General features: G+C 50.7%; 1 protein-coding gene and 1 long non-coding RNA gene across 5 annotated transcripts in view; both read right to left on the bottom strand.

Annotated features, from left to right (window-relative positions):
• LHX9 (LIM homeobox 9) overlaps nucleotides 1-297 on the bottom strand; it is a 21,493-nt gene extending 21,196 nt beyond the window's left edge. For both annotated transcript variants that reach the window (XM_014943579.1, XM_014943582.1), the window contains exon 1: nucleotides 137-297. The gene's annotated coding sequence lies outside the window, so the exon portion shown is untranslated. The remainder of the gene's footprint in view (nucleotides 1-136) is intronic.
• Nucleotides 298-4,169: 3,872 nt separating this feature from the next.
• LOC106888878 overlaps nucleotides 4,170-6,595 on the bottom strand; it is a 3,159-nt gene continuing 733 nt past the window's right edge. Inside the window, exons 2-4 of one of the 3 annotated variants that reach the window (XR_001412217.1) lie at nucleotides 5,787-5,887; nucleotides 5,070-5,214; nucleotides 4,170-4,397 (exon numbers count right to left, since the gene is read on the bottom strand). This is a non-coding gene — a long non-coding RNA (uncharacterized LOC106888878). Of the gene's footprint in view, nucleotides 4,398-5,069; nucleotides 5,215-5,366; nucleotides 5,552-5,786; nucleotides 6,155-6,595 lie in introns of those variants that run through there. The other 2 variants (XR_001412216.1, XR_001412218.1) reach the window with 2 other exon arrangements.

The following is a 6,595-nucleotide window of genomic DNA, read 5'->3' as shown; positions in this document are numbered from 1 at the left end:
AGAATTGACGTGAATTTCCAACCTCTGACCTCTCACCAATGTACACTTATACCTGCCTTTTATTTTCTGTTTTATTTTGCAAAACAAAATAAATAAATAAAGAAGAAGAATGAATGAAAGCAAAAATAAATCCCACCTCTCAATTTTGGCTGGTTTGCTGGATTTTCTTGATTAGCTGTCTCGGCTCCTCAGTAATCAGGTGAGGTGTTAATGGGGAGCTGGTTGTAAATAAAACTAATAAAGCAAAGAACATATTAGGAAATTAAAAAAAGGCGAGGACCGAGAGGCTGCTAAAAACATTGTAGCGAGCTGAGCGTTTCCCCATCATGTCGTTTTTTTCGTTCTGTGCTTATTCACAGCTGAGCAGCAAACCCCGTGTTGTTGCCATCTCTCCACATTTTTTTTTTTTTTTCAAATCGCAGTGAACCAGCCACGGACTGCATCAACCCTTCCCACTTTCATAAAAACCCTCTCAAACGGAGTCGCTAAACAGCAAACTTCAGCCTGATCTGATGTGATATGATATACGGATTCATGGAGCAACCTCGCTTTGCCAAACCCGATGAAACTGTGAGTTGTCATGCAATACTACGCAGTCAGACCTGGGGTAATTGTAAAAAGTGAACCCAATTTAACCCATTAGAATAAAATCAGATGCCAAGATGAATCGGAATCATTGCTTCTTAGGTGACAGTACTGATGACAATTGATCCACCGGCTCAAAACAATAGAAAAATATAGGGTCGGGAGTCATTTATCGCACTGGGAGTCTCCCTCCCGGGGGGGGGACGCGGGGAGCCGGCGGCGGGGCAGGAGCCGGTCCCGGCCGGGCTCCGGAGGGGGCTGCGGCCGCGCCTCTCGCTGGCTGTTACCGAGCGGCTCCGGCGGGCAGGGGCTGACCGCAAGGACCCTGTGCCCGGGGTGCTCTCTCCGGAGCAGGAACACGAGGTGACTTCCCCCTTTGCCTTTGTTTGCCTGTTTCTCCTAACTCCCGTGACAGTTGCAGTCGCTCTATCCCTGAGCCGTATGACCCTTAGGTCTACGTGGCCAGCTTGGTAATCTATTAAAAAAAAAAAAAATAAAACAAACCACACCACGGAGTAAAAGCGATGCTAATTATCTTCCTTGGAGTTTGCCAGGGAGCGGAGACCCGGGAGCCGCTCTCCCCGCCCCGGGCCGCCTTCGTCCCGTCCGGCGGGGGGAGACCCCCCCGGCGGCGCTGCGGCCCCCCCCTCCCGCGGGCAGGACACCAGGAGCCCGGGGCTTGGCAGGGAGGACTTCGGGTCCGCGGGAACCGCGAACTCGGGGGTGCAGCAAAGAGCACATCCCACCTAACGACAGCTCACCTGGAGACACAGGCCGGGGAGGAGTGGGGAAGGGGGTGTGTGGGGGGGGGGCTGCTGGCAGAGAACTGAGCAGCCCCGCAGGAGGAGCAGGTTTGGGGCAGGTGACCGTGGGCTCTGAGCACGCAGAGTGGTGCTTTGCCGGCTCCGGGGCCCTGCAAGTCCGTCTCGCTCCCGTGCTCTGCCCGGCGAGAACTTCTGAAGTAAGATTTTTATTAAACCCGCTGGCGAATAGGAAGTTTAAAGCCACCCCGGGCAAAAGCGGGAGCAGCCCTCGGGCGGGATTAGCTGAACCCGACGGTCTGTGCCTGTGCCGGGGGGCGGCTGGCCGCGCAGGGGAGAGAGGTGCCTGCATGGGACTTCTCTCTTCTTAATCTCCCTGAAATAGCAACGGCCATCTGCGCCGAGGTACAATAATAAGAATTATTATTATCATAATCACCATGGCTGTTATTGCCTCCACTTTGAGGGAAGGTGCCGGGGCCTTGCCGGGGCCCGGGGCGCTGGGAGAAGCCCAGCCCGGGCCGACCCCGCTCCCGTTCCCGGCCCGGCAGGACGGCGCAGCCGGCGGCATCCGCAGCCTCGGGCTCTTCCCCGCTCCTCAGCTTTCTTTCTAAAGCGCCCCAAATATACACTTTTTCCCCCCAATTACCGTCGCTCTAATGAGAGCAGGAGGCAGAGGAATATGCAAGGCTTATAATAAGCCACCTGCTGCGTTGCGACTCGCTAATATTATGCTTTATTCCATTATTAGCGCCGCGGCGGCAACGTAACTGGACCTCGCATCACGAATTCCCCACCTAGCGCCACAGCCGGGAGGAGAGGACCCCGCCACGCCGCTGGGGGAAGCGGGGGCTGGTGGCCGTTGGGCGACGGTGCCCGATGCTGGGCTCCTGCCCGCGGAACCGGGGCCCACTGGCGGCTCCTCGGCGTGGGGCTGGGTTCTGCCCTCATCTTTGGGGCGCATGGCTCGCTGGATGCGCTTATAGCTGCCTTTCCCCCCAGCGAGCCCCCTCCCCATCTATTTGCACGCGGAGCTATATAAACACCAGTGATAGTCTCGTACGTGAAATCACTGTTTGCTAGCACAGCTATTCCAACTCGTTTCAGATATTTGGACTCAGTCTGTTCAATGTAGCTTCAACCTATTGACTTGCCAGACGAGATATTCATGTGGACCCAGTTGCTGAAACAGACTTTAGCTCTAAACTGTGCTACTCTCCATCTGACGGATGTTAATACACAAACGAAATCCATTTGGGTTTTTTTTTTTTGTTACCAGAAGGCTGCGCTGACGTTCAAATGATCTAAATCTTAGCATCTGGAAGCCTGTACAAGCATCTTCTTGGAATAGGTTTCAAGACATTTCGTTCAACCAAAGCTGAGAAAGGATCAAAATGGGACACCAAGCAACTGACAATAGCTTCCCGTCTAAATGAAACTGGCTGCTTCATTTGAAAGTACACAAATGAAAAAATGCCTTTCCATTTACTATAGCCCCTTCGGGTAACCCCGCACCCTCCCACCCAAGGTCCATCTAGGAGATGCAGTGTAGCATCGGGATGTCCCCAAGGCCACCGCCTGCAGGTCCACGGGGAGCGGGGAGAGAAGACCAGCTTCATCTGAGAGATACTCGCTGGGCTTGGGCTTCGTCTAGGATTTTCTGGGTGCAGCAATTCACCGACACTAGGACAGGACATATTATCTGAGTACCATTCAATCTTAATGAAGATCTGTGAAGACACAATAAATACAGTAGTCCGGATATCAATAACTTTAGCAGGAAATAAAGGACGACTTTCGTGTTAATGAAACAAAGATGAAGGAGCTTTTGGCAAGTTTGCCTCTACCCTACCGGAGTGCTCGGTACCTCCTGGGCGCTCATGAATATCTGTAGTGCGCTTTACACTTCATATTATGTTTGCAAACAGAATTCTTTTGTCTTTCAAAGGCTCTTACAAACTTGGACACCAAACAGACCGACGTTCAATCAAATACAAAGAATTTAAATTATTCAGGATCCCAAGCGATTCTGTTGAGCCTTTCTTTCTCCCATCCCCCATCTCGGTGCCGGGGATTTTAATCCGGTAATGAGTGTGTCAGGGAACCTCCTCGGGCCCTGCCCCACGGCGGCGGGACCAGCTCCCGGGGCCGGGGGGGGGGACGGGGAGACCCCCGGCGGAACGGCCCGGCCCGGCGGCTTCCCCCGCCGCCCCTCGGGAGGGCTCTGGGGCCGGGGCCGGGGGCGGCGCTGGAGCTCAGGCATCCCCGAGCTCACGGTACAAAGGCGTCGGAGCATCGCCCGGAGCAGGCGGAGGGGATGGGCTCACCCCGGAGGGCGGGTTTCCCCGGGAAGGCGGCGGGAGCTTCTGCCACCGCCCCGGGCACCCGCCTCTGCCCGGGAGAGGCGACGCCCGCCTTCAGCCCTGCTCGCTGCACCGCCACACAGCACACAACAACACACAACACACAGCACACAACACACAACACACAACACACAGCACACAACACAACATGGTCCCTCCCTGCCCCTCCCTCCCTTCCTCCTTCCCTCCAAAGAGCCGAAACTCCTGGGCGTACCACAACCCTCCACAATTCTCGGGCATCACGGTGCCTACAAAAGTAACGTTGAATAAAACGTGGGGTTATAATAATCGCATATGCTCGCTTTCTCGGTTTCTTTTAAGGCGAAATTAATTGTCTTGTGGGATTGTAACCCGTTACTTGTAGCGCAAAAGAAAGGGAAAGGGGGGATCGCTAACGCGGAGTCTAAAACACACGTGCACATATGGTTCAGTTTGTGTTTTATTACAATTAAAATGCATTCACTGGGAGCCAGGATCAGGTACAGCTAATGCCAGTATTCCAGCAGTGGAAGCCACAAAGAGCTGATGGGCTTCGGTTTCGCAGCCGCTCTTGCAGAATGAAAGACGTTAATACTCATACCTTTAAAAAAATTAAAAAAAAAAAAAAAGAAAAGAAAAAAGAAAAAAGAAAATAGTTGAAGTGCTTCTTTTAGGACTGGTCTTTCACGTTAACTCGTTCACATGGACACTGCAGAAGAAATAAAACAAGTCGTTATTGCATTACCCGGTAATCAGTATGGAAAAGCCCAACCCTGCTTATGGTTAACAAGAATTGTTAATGATATATAAATCATTTGATCTATTGTGCCCTCCAGACTAAAAGGAAAATAATGGCAACCCCAAGCAAATGGTCCTAATTAGTGTCCAAGAAACCACTTCCTAAATGTATCCTTCCAACTCATTCCAGTTTGACTGTCCAGAGCAATCTTTTGTTCTTAAACTTTTTTATTTTGTGTGTAACTACAAAAATGCTCTGCATACCGGAGCTCCGAAAATAGCTCATCTAAGGGCACAGCACAACCCCAGGAGCAGAAGGGAGGGCGAGATGATCTCAGTCTGTCAGTGTTGTCTGTAAATAGGTCCTGATAATTTGAAACTTTATTACCCCAAAATCTTGACTCCTGATAAGTCTCCTTAGAGAAGCACCAAAGGGGATTTCATCAAAAAAGAGCAAGTCTCTGCCGCCATTCAGACAGCAATACGAACTTTAAAAAGGAAAAGCTAAAACTGTAGCTTTTTTTTGGACCCGGAACCAAGCCGTACATACCCGAGCTGTCTATCACACGCTTTCACCCACTCTTTCCACCGCTTTAAAGTGTGACCTTTAAATGAAATACATGGTGGGTATACTCATACATACCACACTTGACATGCTACTCCGGGGAAGATTCAGGCACCAACTGGAGGAATAACAAGAGCTTGGCCGGTGTGTTATTGTGGCCTTGATCTTGTCTCCACTGAAAGCCACAAAACTTTTGCCGTTTGCTCCCACAGGAGACCTGTTTCTTGGATGTAAAAAATACAAACTCTTATTTCTCCGATGCTTCATGAAAACCACCCACCCTTCTACCGAATCCCACATCTTTTGTCACTTCTTTATCCCACTACGAAACACAATTCCTAATGTTTTAAACGCAGTGCTGAAAAACTGAACTACCTTGGAGACAAAACCCATCTTGCTCCTATCAGTTTGGGTTTTGTTGTTGTGGTGGTTTTTAAGGCAAGATTGCTGGAAACAGGCTTTCTGGCATGTTGGTTCTCTTCCTAGACATGACGGACTTGCCAAAGGGAACAGAACTTCTATAAAACGACAGTCAATTAAATAACTTCTGTGCAGTGCTCTTTATGCTATTTCCAAGAGATAATGCTAATGGGTAACGCTGCGATATTTTATTTTAACTTTAAGAAAATCCGTCAACGACCTTCCCTGGACTTAAAACGTCCTTGACTCGTTCAAAGTCAGGGTAAAACCCATAGGATGGGTTGCCAACTCTTAGTATACCAGCATAAGTGGTTTTACAAAGTCACGAAGACAACATACAAGCTGATGCCGAAAGGCAAAAGGCTTCATACTCACAGGTCTGCATGCAGAGCCCCAGCATCTACCTCTCTGCAAGTGGGAACTTCGGAGAGCACTAAATAACCAGTCACTGGATCCGCAGAGGTCTGCTGGCCGGCCTCAGAGCAAAAACAACCAACCTCAGCTCTTAGGAGTCTTCAGCTCTTTGAGGTTTCATGTTGCAAGTGAGTTTGATATTATCTTCTTATAACTGCTTAAATGAAACAGGCTTGCTAGGTGATTCAGGATTACATGCGTTTGTAAAGAAGCTATAGCCAGAATATATAATATCATATATAATAATATAATTCAGAAAGACTTAACAAATAAATAAAGGGGGTATGTTCCAGGAGCGCATGCGGCGTGCCTACAGCTCCCGTTCTCTCACAGCCACAGCCTCCCGACTCCCGCCCGTTCCCCCGGAGACCCGCTACGCCGTGTCCAACGCACCCTCGGTGCCCGGCGCTGCGGCGGGACGGGAGCAGCCCGCAGCCCCGGTGGCGGGAGGAGCGGGCTGGTCCCAGCACCGGCGGCTTCGCGGGACATCGTGGAACATTTACGTTCCGTTCACTTTGGACGTTTTCCCTTTTTTTCTTTTTTTTTTTTTTTTTCACTATTTCTTCTCCCCTTTCCAAATTTCAGCTCCTCGAGTTTGGCTTGTGAAGCATTTCACGCAGTTATCAGAGAGCATTTGATTTATTTTACTGCTCTTCATAGCTCCTTGATCAAAAGCACCGTTTACCCCTCCAGCCTCCCCGCTACAAGGTGCCCCCCGATCGCAAGCCCGGGGCTACCGAGCCGGTGCTTCCGGCAGGGGGGCAGCGGGG

The sequence above is a fragment of the Calidris pugnax genome, unplaced genomic scaffold (assembly GCF_001431845.1).
Source record: "Calidris pugnax isolate Ruff unplaced genomic scaffold, ASM143184v1 scaffold63, whole genome shotgun sequence".
In the NCBI taxonomy this organism is placed as follows: Eukaryota; Metazoa; Chordata; class Aves; order Charadriiformes; family Scolopacidae; genus Calidris; species Calidris pugnax.
This window is presented reverse-complemented; position numbering and strand designations above follow the sequence as displayed.